The following is a 21,992-nucleotide window of genomic DNA, read 5'->3' as shown; positions in this document are numbered from 1 at the left end:
CCAGTGCTGAGGGAAGAGTAGATACAACAGCAGAGAAACAGCTCTGTCTGGATTATTGTCTAGCTAGTTTCTTTCTTTCTTTTTTTTTTTTTTAGACAGAGTCTCACTCTGTCACCAGGCTGGAGTGCAGTGGCACGATCTCAGCTCACTGCAACCTCCACCTCCCGGGTTCAAGCGATTCTCCTGCCTCAGCCTCCTGAGTAGCTGGGACTATAGGCGCGTGCCACCAAGCCCAGCTAATTTTTTTGAATTTTTAGTAGAGACGGGGTTTCGCCATGCTGACCAGGATGGTCTCAGTCTCTTGACCTCATGATCTGTCTGCCTCGGCCTCCCAAAGTGCTGAGATTACAGGTGGGAGCCTCCGCACCCAGCCTTGTCTAGCTAGTTTCTAATAAAGTGGCTGAAGCTACTTTATTGGAATTGCCCAAGAAAGAGCCTTGTCCTTTGTTCATGTGGGGAACCTCAGAAAGAAGCTCCTGAAGCTATAGACAAGTGCATGAGCTGTTTATTGACAGAGGGTTTTCACTTGCCAGTTGCATGGAAGAGGTTGTTGACAGGTTGTGGATAGAAGGCAGAAAATAAAAGAAAGCATTCTTTCCTAAGGGATGATTATGAGTGAAGATTGGAAAAGGCTGTGCAAGCATCGATTTCTACAACTCATCTCTTCTAGCTAGTAAATCTTGAAGATGAATTTAAGTTTAAAACTGACCATAAGCTGGCTGAATTTCTGTTGAGGTTTTTCCACAGTTATTGGGAATCAGACTTAATTCTTTCAGTGGATTTCTTGGCCTCCTTATTGGGACCCACTTTTCATTGTTTTTTTTTTTCACTGAAATGTCATGATGTGAAAGTAAAAGCAATTTGCAATCAAGGTACATGAATATTTCTGACCTCTTATAAAACAAAAAATAGAATAGTATTGAACATGTGCATGTATGTGTGTATATTAGCAGAAGCTGAATTTTATTTTTTAAAATAGGCTTTTTTTAAAAGACTTTTTTAGAGCAGTTTTTGGTTCATAGCAAACTTGAGAGATATCCTATATATCCCTGCCCTACACATGCATAGCTTCTGACATTATTAACATCCCCCATCAGTGTGCTACATTTCTTATAATTGATGAACCTACATTGATACACCATAACCACCCAAGTCCATGTTTAGACTAAGGTTCACTTTGGGTGTTGTACAATCTGAGTTTTGACAACTGTACAATGATATGTATGTGTAGTATATGGAATAGTTTCAGGATTTTATTTAAAAATACCTTAATTCTTATATAACTTTTATTCTCTCAGGCTGCCCCTAACTTGTCTCCAGACCAAGCATGGTAACTGCATGTTACAACATGCATGTAAGTTCATGTTATAAAAAGTGCAATTAGATCATGAACTTTTGTAAGAGAATATACTTGGTGAAATCGAGGGGAAAGAATTTTTAAATGCAAAGTTGTTACCCAAAGCAACAAAAACCACTGGCAGAATGAAAATGTTAGTGTTCACTTAGCCCAAGTGGAGGGCTCCTTAAATTCAGGATCATTGTTGGGCATTGATTCTGAGTAGAAGCCAACAGACAATGGGTCTTCACTCTTTTATAAGAACCTCCTTTGAGCTCCTTCGGTACTTCTGTGACCCAAGTTCTTTCAAAAGGAGAAAACATAATCACCTGGGAATAAGTGCCTATCAACCTGATTCATATTAGCTTGTCTTTCAGGTAGAACAAGCACCAGTATCTTTACTTTTCCCCAGTGGCATAATAAATGGGATAATCTCAGGTAGCCTCCGTGACCAAATTCTAAATATTCTTTGACAGTAGATATGTGGCAATGGCTTTAATCACCCTAAAATATTAACTGTGCAATGAGTTTATGATCTAAAGGCTGAGTGAAAGGAACCCAGATTTCTAATTATGCACCTAATTTGTTTCAACAGGGATAAAGGGGAAATAGAGGATTAAGATTAAATGAAAGATAGAAAAATGTAGATTAGGGAAGTGTTGGAGTATTAATTTCAAGAAGCATATGGTTAAACACATGTGAAGTGCTACTGAATGTATATATCAGTTCTTTTGTCCATTGACAAGTGTATCAGTGGGATCCCCACATGGCACAGGGCAGCAAGTGAAGGAAGAGCCTTGGCTCTGAGGATCACAGAACCAGGCGGAAGCACACCTGGAACTAGAGCAGATGCATCCAGTGCCTACCCCATGAGGTTGCTGAGAGGACTAAAGGAGACAATATTGTGTGAAAAAAGTACTTTGTGAGCTACAAAGCTCTAGCTACATACTAATTGTTATTTTAATATAAGAATTGGTACTTATTCCTAAAGATCTTGTGATAAGACTCACATGAATGAAGCAAACTACATATAATTAAATTTTAAAATTTTAAATTGAATTATATAGATGGATGATTTCTTTCTTTTCTTTTCTTTTCTTTTCTTTTCTTTTCTTTTCTTTTCTTTTCTTTTCTTTTTTTTCTTTTCTTTCTTTTTTGAGACGGAGTCTTGCTCTGTCACCCAGGCTGGAGTGCAGTGGGGTGAACTCAGCTCACTGCAAGATCTGCCTCCCGGGTTCACGCCATTCTCCTGCCTCAGCCTCCCAAGTAGCTGGGACTACAGGTGCCCGCCACTGCACCCAGCTAATTTTTTGTATTTTTAGTAGAGACGGGGTTTCACCGTGTTAGCTAGGATGGTCTCCATCTCCTGACCTCATGATCCACCTGCCTTGGCCTCCCAGAGTGCTGGGATTACAGGCGTGAGCCACCGTGTCCGGCCTAGATGGACGATTTCTATAGGAGATTAGGGATGAGAAAAATCCAGGTAAGCTGGAGTGCTTTGCAAATGCTCAATGTAAGAGAAGGGATTTGAGCTTGTCTTTGAAATGTGAATGGAATAAACCAGGAGAATAAACCAGTGGGGTAAAGTGTTTCAGGCAGGGAGAACTTTAAGACAATGTAGGTAGAAATGGAGAAGGTGTGTTTTGGGACCTGTGAAGAAACAGTATTCATTCATTCATTCATTCATTCATCCAGCAATCCTTTATAGGCGCCAACTCAGCGTCAAGTGCTGGAGACACAGAGGCAAAAAACCAAGGTCTCTGCCCTCAGGGAGCTCAAGTCTGGTGCACACATGTTGCAAGTGCTGAACAGGACAGCTCGGGTGGGTGCAGATCTCCAGGAAAGCTATTCAGTGAGGACAAGTGGACTTGTACTGTGTGATTATGGTTAAGGAACGTGAGAGGAAACTTGTAAAGCCTGAAAAAACACCAAAGTGAAAATTAAGATTTAATTTTTACACTGTTATTAACATAAAATTAGGCACATTCATATTGTAATAAGTTTATTTGAACAGATAGCAATTCATGAATTGGGTAGCACCAGACTGTAAGCAGTTCAGGGTTCCCCTGAAGGTGTGAAAAGATAAACTTTTATAATGTGTTTTTGAAAACAAAACAAATAAAAGATGTCATTGGTTAAAGTGGAAAGTCCCTAGCTAGAGGTGAGTTGGCGGTTTCTGATTAGTTAAGCCTAAGTTTTGTTTTACTGTTTGCAGTGAGTTAGGTTTCTGTTTGCTTATATAACCCAAGGTGCTGGAGCCATCTCAGCCTAATGGCTTCCCAATTAATTGTTTTAACATAGTCCAGCTCCCGACTATCAGTGGGCCCTTGGATTTGTTGCCTAACTTTTCCCATCGTTGATTTCTTTAAATGAGGGAGTCAGGGTAGATGGTATGGATAGTCTGTGTCTTTCCTTGGTGTATTGCTAATGTGAGGATTGGGGTGCCCAGTATCAAGGGAAAAGCGGAAGGGTAAAGAATTAAGAGTATAAAGAAAGAAGTGCATAGAATTGAGAAAAGCTTAGAAAACAGAAGAATGAGGAGAGCAAGGATCAGTGGGTAAAAACCACAAAAAGATGATTCCAAAAAGAATAGGGAACACACTCAAATTAGACGACAAAGACGGGGGAGAAAGTGGGTCCCGTCAATAGTGGGTGGCAGCTGCCATGGAACGGAGGCTTGAATGCCTCTCTTCTACTTGATAACTGAATGATGTCGGGCAACTCACAGCCTCACCTGGTTGGTGTAAAGGTTTCCGAAGATAATACACCAAGAAGCACCTGGCACGTAGTAGGACTCAGCAAATACTCAAATACATTTCACCTGGGAAGATGTGATATATTTTAACTGTAAATACAAATAATTAATGAGGGTAAAACTAATTAGTGTATGAGTTTAATATAAGGGACTGTAAATAAAGCAGAGCAAACGGAAGACTGGGTGGGGTAGTGGTGTGTGCTAAAAGGCCAATGTTTCAAGATACTAAGGGTTATTTATTGTTTTTCTTCATTCTCCAAGGCAGTGATATTTACTGATGAGGTAAAGCTAATAAACATCTATTTGATTTTCCTGCCAGTAGCACCCTGACATTGCCCACCTGCTGTTTCCCCCTCTGAGGTCACTTAATTAAGGAGTTATTTTTTATGTGACACCTCATTAGGTTCTCCAGGATGCCATGTGTGGGAAGCCATTCTGCAAGAGCCCTCATATACCCTGCACATGCTAGGGCTGCCTGGAAGAAACACTCCTAACCCAACAAGACCCTGCATTTAGCAGCCCTTTGAAGGCGAGGTCTGTGTGGCCACAGGCCTGGCTCTTGGTCCAAATAGCAGCTGCCGTGGTTGTCCTTTGGGTTGAGACATGACAGACATGAAGAGGTGTGGGTTTGAGGGATAGCAGATCATAAAGCACTGTAGCCACAGCAATGGTTTGGTAATTTATGTCTGTGTGACTGAGCCAAGGGGCTGACAAAGGAAGAGGTATTCTATTCTAGCATTTTATATAAGACGGAACTAGAGATCTATAGATGCTACTACTTGTGGGCTGTGAAAAGCAGGGCTTTTTTTTTTTTTTTTAATTTGAATTTTAATTGGATTGTTTTAGCTGAAACTGGAAATCAGGAATTGAATCTATGTCTCCAAACCTAGTTTAAGTAATATAAGAACCTATTCAACCTGGCTCTGTCTGGAAGGCTTGGACTTGAATTTTTTATTTTATTAACAACTTTATTCTCTGCTATTTGCCAAGCTTTGGTTCAGGCATTTTGCTGAGTTGAGAACTATGGAAATTTGTTGTAATTGGAGGGGAAAGAATCACATGTGGTTTCTTCCAAACCTTTTTCCAATTCTTTTTTCTTTTTGTTCCGAATTCCATGGGAAAATTACTCAGAACGGTTATTTTCTCCTTTAATGATGCAACAATGCTTGGTTTAATTTGCCTGTTTTTATTTTCTAGCTGCATTATAATTACATTTTCCCACATGACTTATTTTTTTCTTCCAAATTAGTAGATATAAAATTCTGATGGTTCTTTAGGGAGCTAATCTTCAGAGATTCTCTCCTTGGGCTATCCTTTGTGTGGGAATAGATGATGCTGGACAGTCAGGCCCCTGCCTGCCTGCTTAGTGGCAATCCATCACCCCAGGCCTTTTAATTAGCAGTTGCAGGTGAATCACTAATTGGACCCATATTTGCATACATAAGCCAGAGATTTGCAGGTTTACAGTTATAAATCTTAGTCGCGCAGGCAGGGCATAAATGTTAGCATTCATTCCTCATCCCTTATAATTGCCTCATCAGCTCTTTACAATGGATTTTCCTATCTTGGTATTTGTAAGTTGGTGAAAAATGACTTGCTTTATTAATTTGTTAGAAAAAAAGAGGTGTTTTCTGAAGAAGAAAGGAATAAGAAAAAACAAAGAAAAAGCATTTAAACAGGGCTCCTTTAGGCAGCAGCAGGGAGACATGGTGCTTGAAAAATAACAGCTGGTTTAATTTTTTTATTGCTTTGAGATTTGTGTGTGTGTGTGTGTGTGTGTGTGTGTGTGTGTGTGACATTAGCATGGTGAGCAGTAGCAAAGAGAAGGCTCTTAAGGAGTTTATACTTTTCTGAGACAGTGAAGGCTTCCTTACCTTGAGCCTACATTGACTCTGACCTTCAGGAGCCTGAGGAAAATCCAGGCTTAATGTTGGATTTAATCAAAGCGTCAGTCTGTTTTTAGAACTCATCTTAATGGAGTGGTCCTGGCACATGATCAGAGATGATGCTGTGGGCCTTCAGGTGGCTACTTTGCTGAGCAAGGTTTATGATCCTCAATCTGTCTAGAGGCAGGGAATCTCCCAGCTTCTGGTAGTTTCTAAGAACATCCCAACTGGTCATTCAGTTAAGGACATTTCAACCATAAATACTTTTTGCCAAGGAACTGCATATGTCAAGGGCTAGACTTCTCATGATACAAAACCTACATTAATACCAAGTCCTCAGTCTGCCACACAGCAGGATGGAAGTGCAAAGGCGACTGGTATGACGAATGTATTGGCTTAATTAAAGAGAAGGCTCTAAGTTATGTATTTAGTTTCATACAAGAGAGAATATCACTATTATTTTTACGGCCATGATCATGGGCCACAGGGTTCTTGGATCAATCCAGGGTGGAGAACTATCAAGTAGGTATGGGCAGTCATTACAGGCCTGTCTGGCTTAAGTTCCCCCCAGCATACTTTCTTATACCAGGCCCCAAAAGCCCACTCTTCCTTGCACATAAGTCAGCTAAAGTGGCTTATATTTTTATTTGAGATGATTATAGTCCTCCAATTGGACCTTGGGTGACACTGCCTCTGCTTCTCTCCTTGCTGACTTCAGGGCTCACTGATGGCTGCACTGATTTTATTTCTCAGTCTTAGAGACTGCCTCCTTTGATATGGCATGATGTCACTTTTCCCATCATTATGTAGTTAATAACGTTTTCCTTCTCCCAGTCAAGTTGATTTTGCACTGCATATTCCAATTTATCTCTCCTCTCCCTTCCTAAAGAAGTGGAGTTCTTGCTTGCTGGTGATGGAGACAGGGGAAGCAGAGGGAAAGGAGAAAATTTGCATTGTGTATCAGCTTTTGTTGTGATATACCGTGTAACAAACACCACCAGATCTCAGCATCTTACATAGCCAGACATTGATTTTTCATTCATGGGTTTGTGGTCAGCTTTGGTGACTTCATTTCAGGCTTTGGGTCAAGTTCATGTCTGTTCTATGTGTCTACTTGGAACTTTTTCTTCTTATGGCAGAGAGCAGATAGAAGTGCGCACAGGAGACCAAGTCAAACTATACAAGCACATTTAAAGTGTCTGCTTGGTTGTGGGATACATTACATCTGTTCTCATTGTTCTGATCAAAGTAAGTCACATGATCAAGGCCAATATTAATGGGATAGGGAAGTATATTCTTCCCACAGAGGAATGGTCAGAAAGGAGTGAGTGTATCAATAATACAACCTACTCTTTATGGCTGTGTTTCAATAGAGAGTTTTGAAACATTTAGCAATTATCAGTCTCTGGGAGTAGTTCTGGGCCCTAAAGAATTGGGAAAGAGAAAAAATAAGATTTATAATTTGTTGTTGTTATTATAAATGGGGTCATATTAGCTCGTTTTCATGCTGCTGATAAAGACATACCTGAGACTGGGCAATTTACAAAAAGAAAGAGGTTTATTGAACTTACTGTTCCATGTGGCTAGGGAGACCTCACAATCATTGTGGAAGGTGAAAGGCACGTCTCACATGGTGGCAGACAAGAAAAGAGAGTTTGTGCAGGGAAATTCCCCTTTCTAAAACCATTAGATCTTGTGAGACTTATTCATTACCATGAGAACAGCACAGGAAAGACCTGCCCTCATGATTCAATTACCTCCCACTGGGTCCCTCCCATAACACATGGGAATTCAAGATGAGATTCAGCTGGGGTCACAGCCAAACCATATCATTCCACTCCTGGCACCTCCCAAATCTGGTGTTCTCACATTTCAAAACCCAATCATGCCTTCCCAACAGTCCCCCAAAGTCTTAACTCATCTCAGCATTAACTCAGAAGTTCACAGTCTGAAGTCTCATCTGAGACAAGGCAAGTCCCTTCCACCTATAAGCCAGTAAAATCAAAATCAAGTTAGTTTCTTCTGAGATACAATGGAGGTACAGGCATTGGGTAAATACAGCTGTTCTAAATGGGAGAAATTGGCCAAAACAAAAGGGCTAGAGACCCCATGCAAATCTGAAATCTAGAAGGGCAAAATGATCTCCTTTGACTCCAGGTCTCACATCCAGGTCACACTGATGCAAAAGGTGGGTTCCCATGGTCTTGGACAGCTCTGCCTGTGCCTTTGTAAGGTACAGCCTCCCTCCTGACCGCTTTCATGGGCTGGTGTTGAGTGTCTGTGGCTTTCCCAGGCACACGGTGTAAGCTGTTGGTGGATCTACCATTCTGGGGTCTGGAGGATGGTGGCCCTCTTCTCACAGCTCCACTAGGCAGTGCTCCAGTGGGGAATCAGTGTGTGGGCTCCAACCCCACATTTCCCTTCCACACTGCCCTAGCAGAGGTTCTCCATGAAGGCCCTGCCCCTGCAGCAAACTTCTGCCTGAGCATCCAGGCATTTCCATACATCTTCTGAAATCTAGGTGGAGGTTCTCAAACCCCAGTTCTCGACTTCTGCACACTGGCAGGCTCAACACCACATGGAAACTGCCAAGGCTTGAGGCTGGCACCCTCTGAAGCCATGGCCCAAGCGCTACATTGGCCACTTTCAGCCATGCCTGGAGTGGCTGGGACACAGGGCACAAAGCCCCTAGGCTGCACACAGCATAGGGACCCTAGGCCCAGCTCACGAAATCACTTTTTCCTCGTAGGCCTCCAGGCCTGTGATAGGAGAGGCTGACATGAAGACCTCTGACATGACTTGGAGACGTTTTCCCCATTTTCTTGGGGATTAACATTTGGCTTCTTGTTACTTATGCAAATTTCTGTAGCTGGCTTGAATTTATCCTCAGAAAATGGGATTTCCTTTTCTATTGCATTGTCAGGCTGCAAATTTTCCAAGCTTTTATGCTCTACTTCCCTTATAAAACTGAATGCCTCTAACATACTCAAGTCACCTCTTGAATGCTTTGATGCTTAGAAATTTCTTCTGCCAGATACCCTAAATCATCTCTCTCAAGTTCAAACTTCCACAGATTGCTAGGACAGGGGCAAAATGCTGCCAGTCTCTTTGTTAAAACATAACAAGAGTCACCTTTGATCCAGTTCCTAACAATTTCCTCATGTCTGTCTGAGACCACCTCAGCCTGGATTTCATTGTCCATATCATTATCAGCATTTTGGTCAAAGCCATTCAACAAGTCTCTAAGGAGTTCCAAACTTTCCCACATTTTCCTGTCTTCTCCTGAGCCCTCCAAACTGTTGTAACTGCTACCTGCTACCCAGTTCCAAAATTGCTTCCACATTTTTGGGTACTTTTTAGCAGTGCCCCGCTCTACTGGTACCAATTTACTTTATTAGTCTGTTTTCATGCTGCTGATAAAGACATACCTGAGTCTGGGTAATTTACAAAAAGATAGAGGTTTATTGGACTTACAGTTTCACATGGCTGGGAGGACTTCACGATCATGGTGGAAGGTGAAAGGCATGTCTCACGTGGCGGCAGACAAAAAAAGAGAGTTTTTGCAGGGAAATTCCCCTTTTCAAGACTACCAAATCTTGTGAGACTTATTCACTATCATGAGAACAGCACAGGAAAGACCTGCCCCCGTGATTAAATTACCTCCCACTAAGTCCCTCCCATCACTCAGGAATTCAAGATGAGATTTGGATGGGGACCCAGCCAAACCATATCAGGGGTCTTTCAGAAATGCAAGTAAATTATCTGAGTGACTTTTAAAGTTATTTTTGGTTTCTGGACTTTCTTTTCCTGAATGTAATATTACTCTAAAATTGGACTACATAGATCCCTTGGCTTTTACTGGTTATACACATACTGATTAAAATTTGGTGCCAGACCTGTGAAGAGTTTGAAGTAAATTATTACTGCTACTCATTTGTTTGCAAATATTCTCACTCATCTGGTAAGTCTAGGTTGTTTGCTATCATGCCTATTTACTCCTTGGAAAAGGGTGTGTGATCTTTATTGGCATATCAGTTTGGATGTCTCTATGGAGTTCTGCACAGCAGACCATTGGCAAGATTCTGGTTTATCATAAGCTTTATTTATCACACAAGAAATGCACAACTCTATGGACATATTGGATATATGTGCTATCCAAGGTTCTTTTAAATCAATGCTATTTGACAGTTTTTCCCAAAAGTGATTAACCACCTTGAATCAAGAATTCCCAAATTATATTTAATTTCAAATATTCAAATATCAAAATATTACCTTTCTGTATATTTTTCAACTTGAAATTACCTTGTATTGAAGAAGAACTGGTTAACACTGCCTACAAATGAATTTCTGCTACACTAAGTGTGAATAACAGCTGACTCTGAATTGGGCTAATTGTGAACTAATTCAAATTGCTATTTCACTGTGGGGGTTGAGGGCAGGTGAAACTTGTCTTTTCCTCCTCAGCAAATTCTTTTTATAAGAACAGTGATACTTTGGACATGATGTTTATTTCCCATGAAGAACCCACATTACTTGATAAGTAGATTTGTTTTTTCCATCAAATAGTCTATGTTTCAAATTAAAACAGCTTCTTTATTCTTTTATAGTTATTTAGTAAAATGATGAAGTGCAAATAAATTTTCGTGAGTCAGTTAGGTCTAATAGTCAAAATAGTAGGTTTTGGACTCATAAAAACCTGGGTTCCTTCCCAAATCTACTCCTTTGATATGACATTCTTGGTGAATTTACTTATGTCTCTGTGCTCAGTTTCTTCCTCTGCAAAATGTGGTTAATAATAGTAACTAATGCTAGGTGTGGTGGCTTACACCTGTAATCCCAGCTTTTTGGGTGGCCTAGGCAGGAGGATCGCTTTAGCCCAGGAGTTAAAGACCAGCTGGGCAACCTAGTGAGACCTCATCTCTACAAAAATTTTTAAAAACTTAGCTGGGCATGGCAGTGTGTGCCTGTAGTCCTAGCTGCTCCAGAGGCTGAGGAGTGGGTATTGTTCGAGCCCAGGAGTTCAAGGCTATAGTGAGCTATGATTGCACCCCTGCACTTTCACCTGGGCCACAGAGTGAGATTAAAAAAAAAAAAAACTATCCAGCAAGGTTTGTTGTGTGGACTAAGTGAAGTTATTGCAAATTACTTAGCATAATGTTTTGCTCATAGTAAATAATAAATATTAGCTATTAATATTATTTGTAACAGTGTTATTAGTGTAATGGATAATGAATGGATATGTGAACCTTAGAGACAAACACATAAATCATTTAAGGGTAAAACTGGCCTGGGGTTTCAAATATTCCTTTTTCTTTGTAAGAAAAAGAGGAATTTTTTTGAAAAATCAACACTGAAAAATGCCAATTGTAATTCATTAACTGACCATTCTATGTCAAATAATTTTTTTGATAGTACAAAATTTTAACTTCTTTCTTTTTTAATCTTTGCTGAAGTTATCTGGAAACTCTATCTGGGACTTTTGAATATACAGGAATTGCAAAAACTCTTTGTGCTTATTCATGTCTTATCTATTTACTTTTATTCTGCACTCATCCCTATCATTGAAATCAGTGGTTCTCAGCCCTGAAAGTGCTTTATTTTAATGTTTTTATTTTGTTGTAAATTGACAATTTATAACTGAATATGGATGTACTGTAGAATCACCTGAGAAGCTTTTGAAAATTCTGATGCCTGAGCCCCATTTCTGAATATTCTCATTTATTTGATTTTATGTTGTTGAGAATCTCTGGACTAGATCTCATTTTTGGAATCTCTCAACCACTTCCTTCTCTCTTCTCTTTACTATATGATCAAAATATCGCCTTCTCTACAAAGCCATCCTTTTCAGCTAGGAGGACCAAGGTTACATTGCAATTCCAACTCCCAAATCTCAGTGGATATAAAGGAACAAATAGCAATGCATGTCCATCCCACAGGATTGGAGGGGTTCTACTCCCTGACACCTTCACTCCATATGTCACTGTCACATTTGCTTAAGGTATTTGGGTCAGAATTGGCCACCTGGCCACACCTAACTTCAAGGAGAGCGAATATGCCAGTGTCTCATGTTCCCAGAAAGACAAACCAAAACGTCTGTGAGCTCCCACATTTAATGATACCGTGTCACACTTTGCTCCCCTCTTCTGAATTCCTGCTGCACTCATCTATACCGTATCAAGATCAGTCACTTCATTGTATGCCATTTTGAATTTTAGATCTATTTTGAATTTTCCAAGGACAAGACCTTGGAAATCATGTGGTCTAACTTCCTAGCTGACTTTGGTCCTTAAAATGAAGAAGGATCCCAATTTGTTTATTTTTAAACAAAATCATTAAAACAACAAATGTTGTCAACTCATTTCTATTTTTTTTCTCAGTGAAAGAAAAACAAACTCATAGTTGGAATGGAGAGCTACTGGGAGGAAATACATTTCTGCATCTAGCTGCTTCAGAGTGCATTCCTTATTTAGATGGGGACTCATGTGTCATAGCACATTTCTGAAATGGTTACTAGTTTCTATTTGGTCTTGTGCCTACTTGTACTTTAGTGACATTAATGGCTACAAAGGAAGTAAGACTTTTGGAGAAAATGATATTCTAGTCATTCCAAAGTTTTATTGAATACTTTTTTTTTTTTTTTGCCATGAAATAGCCTTAGGAGATCTGCTGGCTGATAAACCAGACTTGATAATCACATCATGTGTATGGCAGAAATTATGCTTATTCCCCAGCGAAATAAGATTTCTCAGGTCTCAGTGGAGGCAGATGAATTTATCATTCTGAAACAGCAGGGTGGGTCATAGCCTGGGTGGCAAGCTTTGTAAATATTAATGGAGATTCCAAATTCCACTGTGTCTGCAGTAATTTAGAAGCAGTGTTAGCAGCGGAGGGTCAAGGGCGAAAAAATGACAACAAAAAAATTATGTGGGTGGGATTTGGATCTCTTTACTGTAAGAAAAATTCTTCTTTTTTGGAAAATTCTTTTTGTCTCTTCAGTGTCTGTGGCCATCTGAGAATGTCTACATGATGCCAGACCATACTTTACTCTGAAAATCCACCAATAAGGTTATTTGACCTCTTTCTCTCTAATTTCACAGTGTCAGTCTTTGAGCTGAATAATTTCAAACAGATTTGACTCCCAAGAGACCTTTTTCTTTGTGGAGCAAACCATGAAGAAACACTTGAATAGTGGGTGAAATGACGAATACTCTAAACCTCACAAACTATTAGGAATCAATTTCCCAAACATCATACCTAATTATTCTCCCTCCCCCATTTCAATTCAGGAATCTCAAGGTTAAGGAAAAGCAGCTGAAAAAACAGTATTCTTGGTTGGGTTCGTGTAATGCCCATTTTTCGTTTTTTATAACTGTAGAATAGAAAGGAGAGAAACTTCTAAAATCTGCCCCTTTAATTGCCAAAAAAGAACACTCAGAGAAAGAAAAGTTTGTGCTATTATGCAGAGATGATAGTGTTGGTGGGAATCATAGAAACTCCTCTTGTTTAGTGGTTCTCAAAATGTGGTCCTCAAGGGGATACCAGGGGTTTTCTGAGTTGGGAGGGACAGAAGAAGGAAGGGCAGGTGATTCAGCTAATGTGGTGGCCCCATGGCCAGGAGGGAGAAGTGGATTCCACAGAGGCTTCAGTAGAAGGCAGAGAACTTGCAGGTGATGCGAAGATGTGTTTGTGAATAATCACACCGGGTATGTCAGTGCTGTCCTAGTATTTGTGCCTGTGGAGGTGCAGAAGCAGCAGATGATGGTGAATGGAGGGCACTTGGAATCAGAAGGCAGGAATAGGTAGTTTCAATGCTCAGTGGGGTGGGTCATCTTTGGACCATTTCAACAGGTCTAAGATGTGTAGAACAAATAGTTTAAGAATTATGCATCAGTCTAGGCCTTGTTCTGCATGTAAAGTTATTCAAGACAGTCATCTGAGATAACTTGAAGACCAAGAATAGGTTCCACATCCACACTTTGTAGCAAGTTTAATGGTTGAGCCCCTTTAGAGTCAAAATTCGTATATAATATGTCATATCTATCATGTAATTCCTGTTGAAGTCTAAGACTCCATTTCTTTTGTTAGGTACATTGAAGATGAAGAACAACTGATGTCAAGACACGTTTTGGTTGTAAGGGATAGAAGTCCAACTCCAACGAGCTTGCCAGGGATGGAACCTGCTGGCAAACATAACCAAACTGTGGGAAGGGCAGGGTATGGTTAGCCTCAGGTTTCTGGAAGCAGAGTATACAGTGCTGTGCCGTCCCTCTTCTCTCTGCTTCTTTCTGCGTATTGGCCCTATCCTCTCAGTGAGGCCCATGTGCGGCAAACAGCAGCCACAGGAAGCTCCAGTGTCAGTGCCTCCCACCGCTTTCCAGAGAAGCAGCAGCCTCTTCGTTAGCTCCGTATCAAAGACATCGACGGGCAGGACTTTGCGTGACCCAGTTTGGGTCACATGTCTTTATTTGGGAGGAAATGGATACAAGGACGGCAGCCCTCATGGAACCTCATGTGTAGAAGGCCACATTTCCTCTCTCCAAAAGGGAAATGTCACTGTCCAGTCAACTGATGAAAATCTTCCTTTTCAACAGGAAAACTACCATGATGTTATCTGTTGGGTTTCAGTTTCTTACAGCAGTCATCTTAAGAATTAAACTGGTATGGATAATCTGATTATGAACTCCTTGAGGGCAGGGACCATATTATATAATACTTCTGTGTTCTCTGCTTTTCTTAGCAGAATTTTGAAAATGTGCCATGTGTTGACGTAGTTTGATCGCTTGTGAGAATGGAGGAGGAACCCATAATGTTAATAATTAATGATGGTTGTTGGAGTTACTTACCCAAAACCTTATGAACGTAGCCTTCCCTAGCAGATTTAGTTTCATAATTTGTTCGGTATAAGCAAACACTAAAAAGGGATTGGGGAAAGTTATGAGTTGAGTAGTTGGGGAAAAGGTAGTTTGCAGTTTTATTTACATCTTAGAGCTTGACATTTTTTGTTTGCCTTGGAGGGGGTGCTTTTAAAAATTCCTCTTTTGAAAACAATAAAATCTTAGATTTTGGATAACAGATATTTCTGCACTATATACCTCACTTAAGATTTTCCAGGTAACATTTAAAAGTGCCTTTTATAGTTTTTCATACCATATTGTAGGGAAGGCCGTGGTCATTTTTAAAACTTAACTATGCTCAATACCTCCTCACTACTATAAAGTAAGGTCGAATGTTGATTAAAGCAAAGCTGTCTGGAATCACCCTGTCAAAAGTACTGATTTATAATCTTGCTACTCACATTTCTTACTGTGGTGCCCTCCCTCTTGTTGGCTCCTACATCTTTGAAGTACAGGGGGAATGAACTAATATGGTAGCTCCAATATGCAACTAATCCTGCCAATGATGTCTCCCCTGGAAGTGTTTGAGAGAATAATTTCTTTTCCCAGTATGGATTTATGTAAACATTTCTTCCATTCACGAGTAGCACATTAATGCCTAATTCTGGAAAAAATACAAAGAAAAAACCTTTTCTGCCTGTCTAGACAGAGTCTTGTTAGTGTATGTCTGATCATATGGGTACTCATGCCGGTAATATTAATTGGTGGGAAATGAGCCAAGAAAAGACAACCCTATCTACCAATTAAATTTACTGAGCTTACAGGGTGGTTTATAAAGTCAACATGCTGGGCAAGGCTTACATCTGACCAGGGAAATTGTTGTTTTCTGATCCCCAGTTGGCCGTCAGCCACCTCAAACACGAGACAGATGTTGGCTTTACTAGGGTCAGGGTTATCACAGGGTGGGATGAATAGTCTTTGGCTCTGGGGTTTGCTACTTTTCCTTTGCTGATGAATAAGAGCAAATAAAATTATTTCTGAATGCCTTGGGGTTGGGGGTGGGGGTTCGTTTTCTAAAGCTGGATAGGGCCACGGCCTACCGACATCCCAGGGACAACTTCCCGTGTCTCAGACGTTCTTAGTTCAGTTTGTTTGATCTGAGGTCGACTGATTCCGTTATCTCAAAGGGCAAGGGTTAATGCCTTCTCATAAAGATAACAATGATAAACACAAACAAGGTATTCACTTTGATATATTGGTTTCTTATCCAGGGATCAAGGCAAAAATGTGGGAGAACTGAAAACACAGAGTTTGAAGTAGCATCAAAGTAATTTGCCGGGTTTTGAAGTAGGAAGTTTTTTATTAATATGTTTTCTTCCAGTGGAATTGAGGTATGTAATAGCGTGAACTAAATGAAGGCTATGAAATTGGGAGGTGTATTTTGTGTTCGCTGTGTCAAGTGTGTGTGGATTGCACATGTGATTCCTATCCACTTGTGCTCGTCCTTGGGACTGGTTTAGTTTCCATTAGGTGCTAAGTTAGCTCCCCCAGGATGAGAGCCATACCCGAGAGAACCCTGTCTGTGGGAAGGTAGTTCTTGCAGGCGTGGGGGGGCAGCAGGAGGGATCCCGAATGCTAGGACTTCGGGGTCCTTGTTAGGGACTGTCAAGAAATGTCATCTAACACTGGGCAGTGTGGGGAGAAGCAGGAGGCTGTGAATTAGTAAAACTTTGGATGCACTTCTGGGAGAGGAAAATATACATGCACCCTTTCACAAGGCTGAAAATACATAGCTACATCAGTATAATTTATTCTGGGAATTGCCTATTAAATTGTATTCCAGACACCAGGTTATATTTGGTGGTCTACTAGAAAATAGTATACTGCTTATCTATTTAAGGCTAAAAAATCTCCCAGATTGCCTTTTAAGCCTACAATTGCCTATGAAAATAAACAGATATCTCCCTCCTTGCTTGAACTGCCTTTCTCATCTGCTCATTCTGGAATGTTCTTATAAAAGTTATCTGCCTCTCTGACCACATTAATATTTCAGATTCTTTCCTTGGTCAGTGGCGGCCCCTCTTGTCACCTCATCCACGTTGTGTTCCGGACTTTGCCTCACTTTGGCTTCATTTGGGGATTCTGGGGCCAGGACTCATCGCCCACTCTGCCAGCCCTCTCCTGGCACCCTGAGTATGTGGTCACTCCCTGGGCCAGGCCTCCTTTTCCCTGAAATCTCTCCTTGGTCTCCCTGGAGACATCCTTGATGTCCCTGTTGTCTGTCACGCTGTGCACCGATTCCCTTCTTTTGGGTGCCCCCTTTGCTCCCACACACCCTGTGCTCAATAAATTGAGGGCTCCCAACCCCTGACCTTTTCCAGCTGGAGCCTTTCCACCTGGCCTGCGCTGTCTAATTGTGCTTGTGTGCCCACCAGGCACTCTCTTATTATCTCCTCCATTTATCGGGCATGATGTTTTGGGATCATTTTTGCCTGCTTTTTTTTTCTTCTTCTTCTCAGCGTACCTGAATATGACTTCGGCATTGCCACTGATGAAATGCAGCGTGCGCTGGATGTGAGAATCCAGCACAACGCAGGGCCATTCCTTCTTTGTGGACAAGCCCATGTTTTTGCAGTGGAGGGACTGAGGCAGAGAAAGGCTTGAGGACGCGGGTTATGCTCTGGTGAAGCTATTGGGGAAGTCATCAATTCAGGCCAAGCTCCGCCCTCCATGTGCTCCTTCGTGAAGTGATTAAAACATTAGATCTGACAGTAAAATGAGTCATTAGGTTCACAGAAATGTTAGGCAGCAGAGATGTAGTTACAAAACTGCAGGTCATAGCTTTTTCTCATTTTTCTTTTATTTTGTGGCATCGTTGCTGTTTTGTGGAAAATTTTCTTTCTCGAAGTTGTCTAGCTGTGAGTCAGTTTCTTTGCCTGAGAACATTGTCTGGGGCAGCAGCAGAGCTATATTTTTCCTTCAGCCTCTATCACTTTTTTTTATCCCCCCAAAGGAAAAAGTTAGCTACATTATCTGACTTGTGGATTCGATTCTGGGTCTGTAATTGGCTGATGGAAGCTCTCCTGATTGGGAGTGCGAGGGAAAACAGGAGATGAGAAGAGGATTTCCACTGGGAAGCAGTGGTCCCTACTGCCCAGAGGGGCCATAGGTAGTGGATGCCCTCGGTTTTGCTGGGGCAGTAGTTGAGTTGAACATGCACGGTCCCTGGGTTTTCTACCCCTGGACTGCCCTATCCTTTAAGAAGTGATGGACTGAGTATTGACAGTATTGACTCTGTGCTGGATACTATGCTATGTATTCTTTCTGTCCTTCCAACAACGCTGTGAGGTAAGAATGAGTGCCCCTATTTGAAAGCTTTCTTTCAGAAAACTAAAGTTGAGAGAGGTGAAGTGGTTTGCTTAACATCACACAGCAAATTAGCAGAAGACCTGTGTGACATACTCTAGTTGTGTCCATCATCAAAGTCATAGTGCTCCCCTATTTATGGTACCTCTTTACCTTGCTAACCTATACATAACTGAAGGTATATATGCACAGCATATATATATATAACATAAGCATGATGACATATAATTTAACCTATTTAAAAGATTTACTTTAAAATCCTTTAAAAAATTATTAGCATATATATTCATGTATTATTATTCATTAATATAGTTCATGTTAATTATAGTTGAAAATACTAAAGCATATTTTAAAATTTTGTAATTAATATTGTTGAATACACTGGAATGATATTACTGCTAATTTGAAGGAATGATAAAATCATCAAATCGAAAATTTTCTGAGTCCTGCTATGAACGAACTACTGTGGCAAATAAAAAGAAACATGATTTAGCTAGGGAAGGTATTTAATAGTAATTACATTTAAGTAATAAGAAAAACTGCAAAAAAATTGCAGTTGATATGAACATTACCAATGTGATCAGAAGATGGAAAGAGTATTGCAGGTTGAATGGCTACAATTCATTCAGGGGCTTTATGGAGAAGCACTTTGAATTGATTCATGAAAATCATAAATGTGGGTCAGGTAGAGGTGATGGATACAGTATGGGGACCACTTTGGCAGTCTGTCAGTAGAATGTTTTAGCATGAATTAAGATTTCTGTAGGAGGGAGTGAGAAAGTAAATTGGGCCTATAATATGGAGAAGTTTAAAAGTTAGGGTAATACATTTAAACAATGAAGAGTTATTGAATGTTGCAATGGTCATTCCTTACCAGACGGTTTATCTACCTCCATTCAAAGTACATCTGTTGAGCATCAGCTACTTGTAAGGCACTGTACTCAGTGTTATAAGAAAATAAAATTAACAATCACAACTTCTGCCCTCAAGTCGTTTGCAGTCTACATTAGATACATATAGTTTATATTGGAGAAAATATGTGTACATGAATGACTATTACATAAATCAGAATATAGTAGAATTATAAGAGATGTAAGTGTAAACCAAATATTAAGACACAACAGGAGAAAAAGAATTAATTCCAGCTGGGAGGATCAGCAATGAGCAGGCATTTAAGTTGGTCCTTGAAAGATGGGGGCAACTTTGACAACAGCTTCTCTCTATGAGAGGAACATGCTTTTTAAATAGGAAAACCAAGGACATAGGGGTAGGAAATTGCAGAACAAATTAAAGGCCTAGAAAGTAGTTTAACTTGGCTAGAACCCAAAGTATTTAAGGAGGACAAGTGGGAGGTATGGCCAGAAATGGAGAATGAGGCCTGGACTTGAAGGGGCTTTAACGCCAAGCTAAGAAGCTTGAATCTTAAAAAAAGAACCTTCCCTGGCATTCTCATAAGCACCTCCAGGGATTCATATTCTGGTAATTGATACACATGTGGGGAATGATAAGAACTGTACTTTTGGGAACTAATAGGAAAGGACTATGAATGGGATGAATTGGGGAGATTACAGGCAGGAAGAACTTTGGGAGCCATCATAATAGTGCAGGTGGGTCTATGAGGATTAGGACTAGTAAGTTCTTAGTTAACCTCTCAGCAGTCTGCACTTTCCACGTGGGCAATGAGAATATTAAATGGGAAACAGATTTCAAAAAGCTTTGCAGGGTATAAGAGGGTTCAAAGACTGAGTAGATGTGGGGATCAAGGTTAAGGGGAAATTAAAGATAATTTCATGATTTAAATCTTTAAAGGGTAATGTCTTTCTTAAAATTAAATAAAACATGAAGAAAGCAGAATAGAAGAGTTATTCTGGTTGCCTGGAAAACAGTGCATTTGGGTCCAAGATTTCAAAATGGCAGGTCAAGCATGTTTATTTACTCATCCTCCATCTCTAATCCCGTTGAAGTCACAGTAAAGTAGTTAGGCTAGAAATTCATAACAACCAGGAGAAAGGGAGGCAGAGGTAATCAGCAGAAGAGTGTTTTAACGCATTTCTGGACGACAGAACACAGAGAAATGGAAGAGAGAATGGAGGAGACAGGACTCATGGACATGTGGAAAATGGAATGGAAGATCATCCAGAACCAAGTAGGCAGATGTGGAGTGCAGGACATGGAAGCCATGGATGAAGGTTGGTCTATGCAGTGCAAGGGGTATGTCCTTCCCTACCTCTGTGTATGGAGCTGCCAGGAGGCCTGGAGTTGCCAGAGCTGCTGGGAGCAGTCTCTGGCTGGCAGCAAAGTGCCCCTGTGAAAAATCACTTTTTCGAGACCATCCTGGCTAACATGGTGAAACCCCATCCCCGCTTCTACTAAAAATACAAAAAATTAGCCAGGCATGGTGGGGGGCGCCTGCAGTCCCAGCTACTCGGGAGGCTGAGGCAGGAGAATGGCGTGATCCCGGGAGGCAGAGCTTGCAGTGAGCCAAGATTTCGCCACTGCACTCCAGCCTGGGCGACAGAGCAAGACTCCGTCTCAAAAAAAAAAAAAAAAAAAAAAAAAAAAAAAGAAGAAAAAATTTGAAATATTTAATGGTACGAAAGAGGTTGGCAAGCAGTGCTCTGAAGAAAACCTGGAGAAAACTGAGATTTCTAGTGAACTACTGTTCTCATTCTGGCAGTGCGAATGCCCACTCAACATTTAAAATCCTCCTAGCCTCTTGCTGATTACCACAGAATTTATGGTCATTCTTCCCACTCAGGGAAGGGGCATATCTGAAACTAGTGTAGAGGAAACTCCTACAAAATATCTAGAATATACCCATCCTTTCATTCTTAAATATGAATGGATATTCAAGATACCAAACACTAAAGAAAAAGCAGTAGTAAGAAAAAAAATGGTATCAAAGTTAGCAAAGAAAGAAAAAAAAACCAAGACAAATATATGTTTTATAAATATAAACATATATGAAATATATAAAGATATATATTGACCCGAGAGAAAATAGAGGTAAGTTAGGAAACAGAAGAAAACTTCAAAAAATTCTTCAATTTACAAGGGAAAAACAAGATAATTAAACACCTCCTCCCCTCTGTCCTCCAAACTGAACCAAATATAAAAAGTATAAGAAAGCCACAGTTCAAATAGGAAGCAAACAAAAATGTGATGTGATATAGAACAATTGAGGCCACATGATAAAAGAGAATCCTTTTGTCTGGGATGACAGGAGTGCTTCCTTGTGCTGCCCAGTGTGGTGACGTGACACTACCGAGAAGGAGAGTTAAACCAGTATGTTTCTTGGCTTTGCAGTAAATAACATTTAAATAGTCATAAAGGCATGAATGGTGTTTATTAATTTTTAAACTTTTAGAAGTGATTTATGCACCAAACATTAAAGATAATTTATGGTTATAGCACAGAAGATAAATTATAAAATTAGAGGTTTAGATAATGGAATTTAGAAGAGAACAGGGGGCAGGAAAAGTGGAGGAAAGGGCAGGTGTGCTAATATCTTCATCACCGAACACACTGAGAAGTCACTAGATCATGTCAAAAGTTGACAGAATGAGACATAGAGGTTTTTAAAATATTTAAATTTCATATGTGACAAGGAAATTAATAATAACTATAACATGTAAGGAGGATGGGGGGAGTGATGGATTGAGTGAGCTAAATGTTTATCTTTTATAAGCTTGTCTTTGATAGTTAAAGAGGTAAACAACAGCAAAAGTAAAATCAGAATTGTTAGAAGTGCTTACCTCTAGGGATCAGGTGGTGTGGGCCATTTATTTTATTTAATAGTGTAGTTTAGTAAAATT

At 40.3% G+C, this 21,992-nt stretch overlaps 1 long non-coding RNA gene across 4 annotated transcripts in view; it reads left to right on the top strand.

Moving 5' to 3' along the window:
• LOC117064958 overlaps nt 1-15,051 on the top strand; it is a 40,188-nt gene extending 25,137 nt beyond the window's left edge. For all 4 annotated transcript variants that reach the window (XR_004429769.1, XR_004429768.1, XR_004429767.1 and 1 more), the window contains one exon: nt 14,063-15,051. This is a non-coding gene — a long non-coding RNA (uncharacterized LOC117064958). The remainder of the gene's footprint in view (nt 1-14,062) is intronic.
• Nucleotides 15,052-21,992: the final 6,941 nt, after the last annotated feature.

The sequence above is a fragment of the Trachypithecus francoisi genome, unplaced genomic scaffold (assembly GCF_009764315.1).
Source record: "Trachypithecus francoisi isolate TF-2019V2 unplaced genomic scaffold, Tfra_2.0 Lachesis_group2, whole genome shotgun sequence".
In the NCBI taxonomy this organism is placed as follows: domain Eukaryota; kingdom Metazoa; phylum Chordata; class Mammalia; order Primates; family Cercopithecidae; genus Trachypithecus; species Trachypithecus francoisi.
The sequence above is the reverse complement of the archived record's forward strand: the minus strand, read 5'-3'. Positions and strand labels throughout refer to the sequence as shown.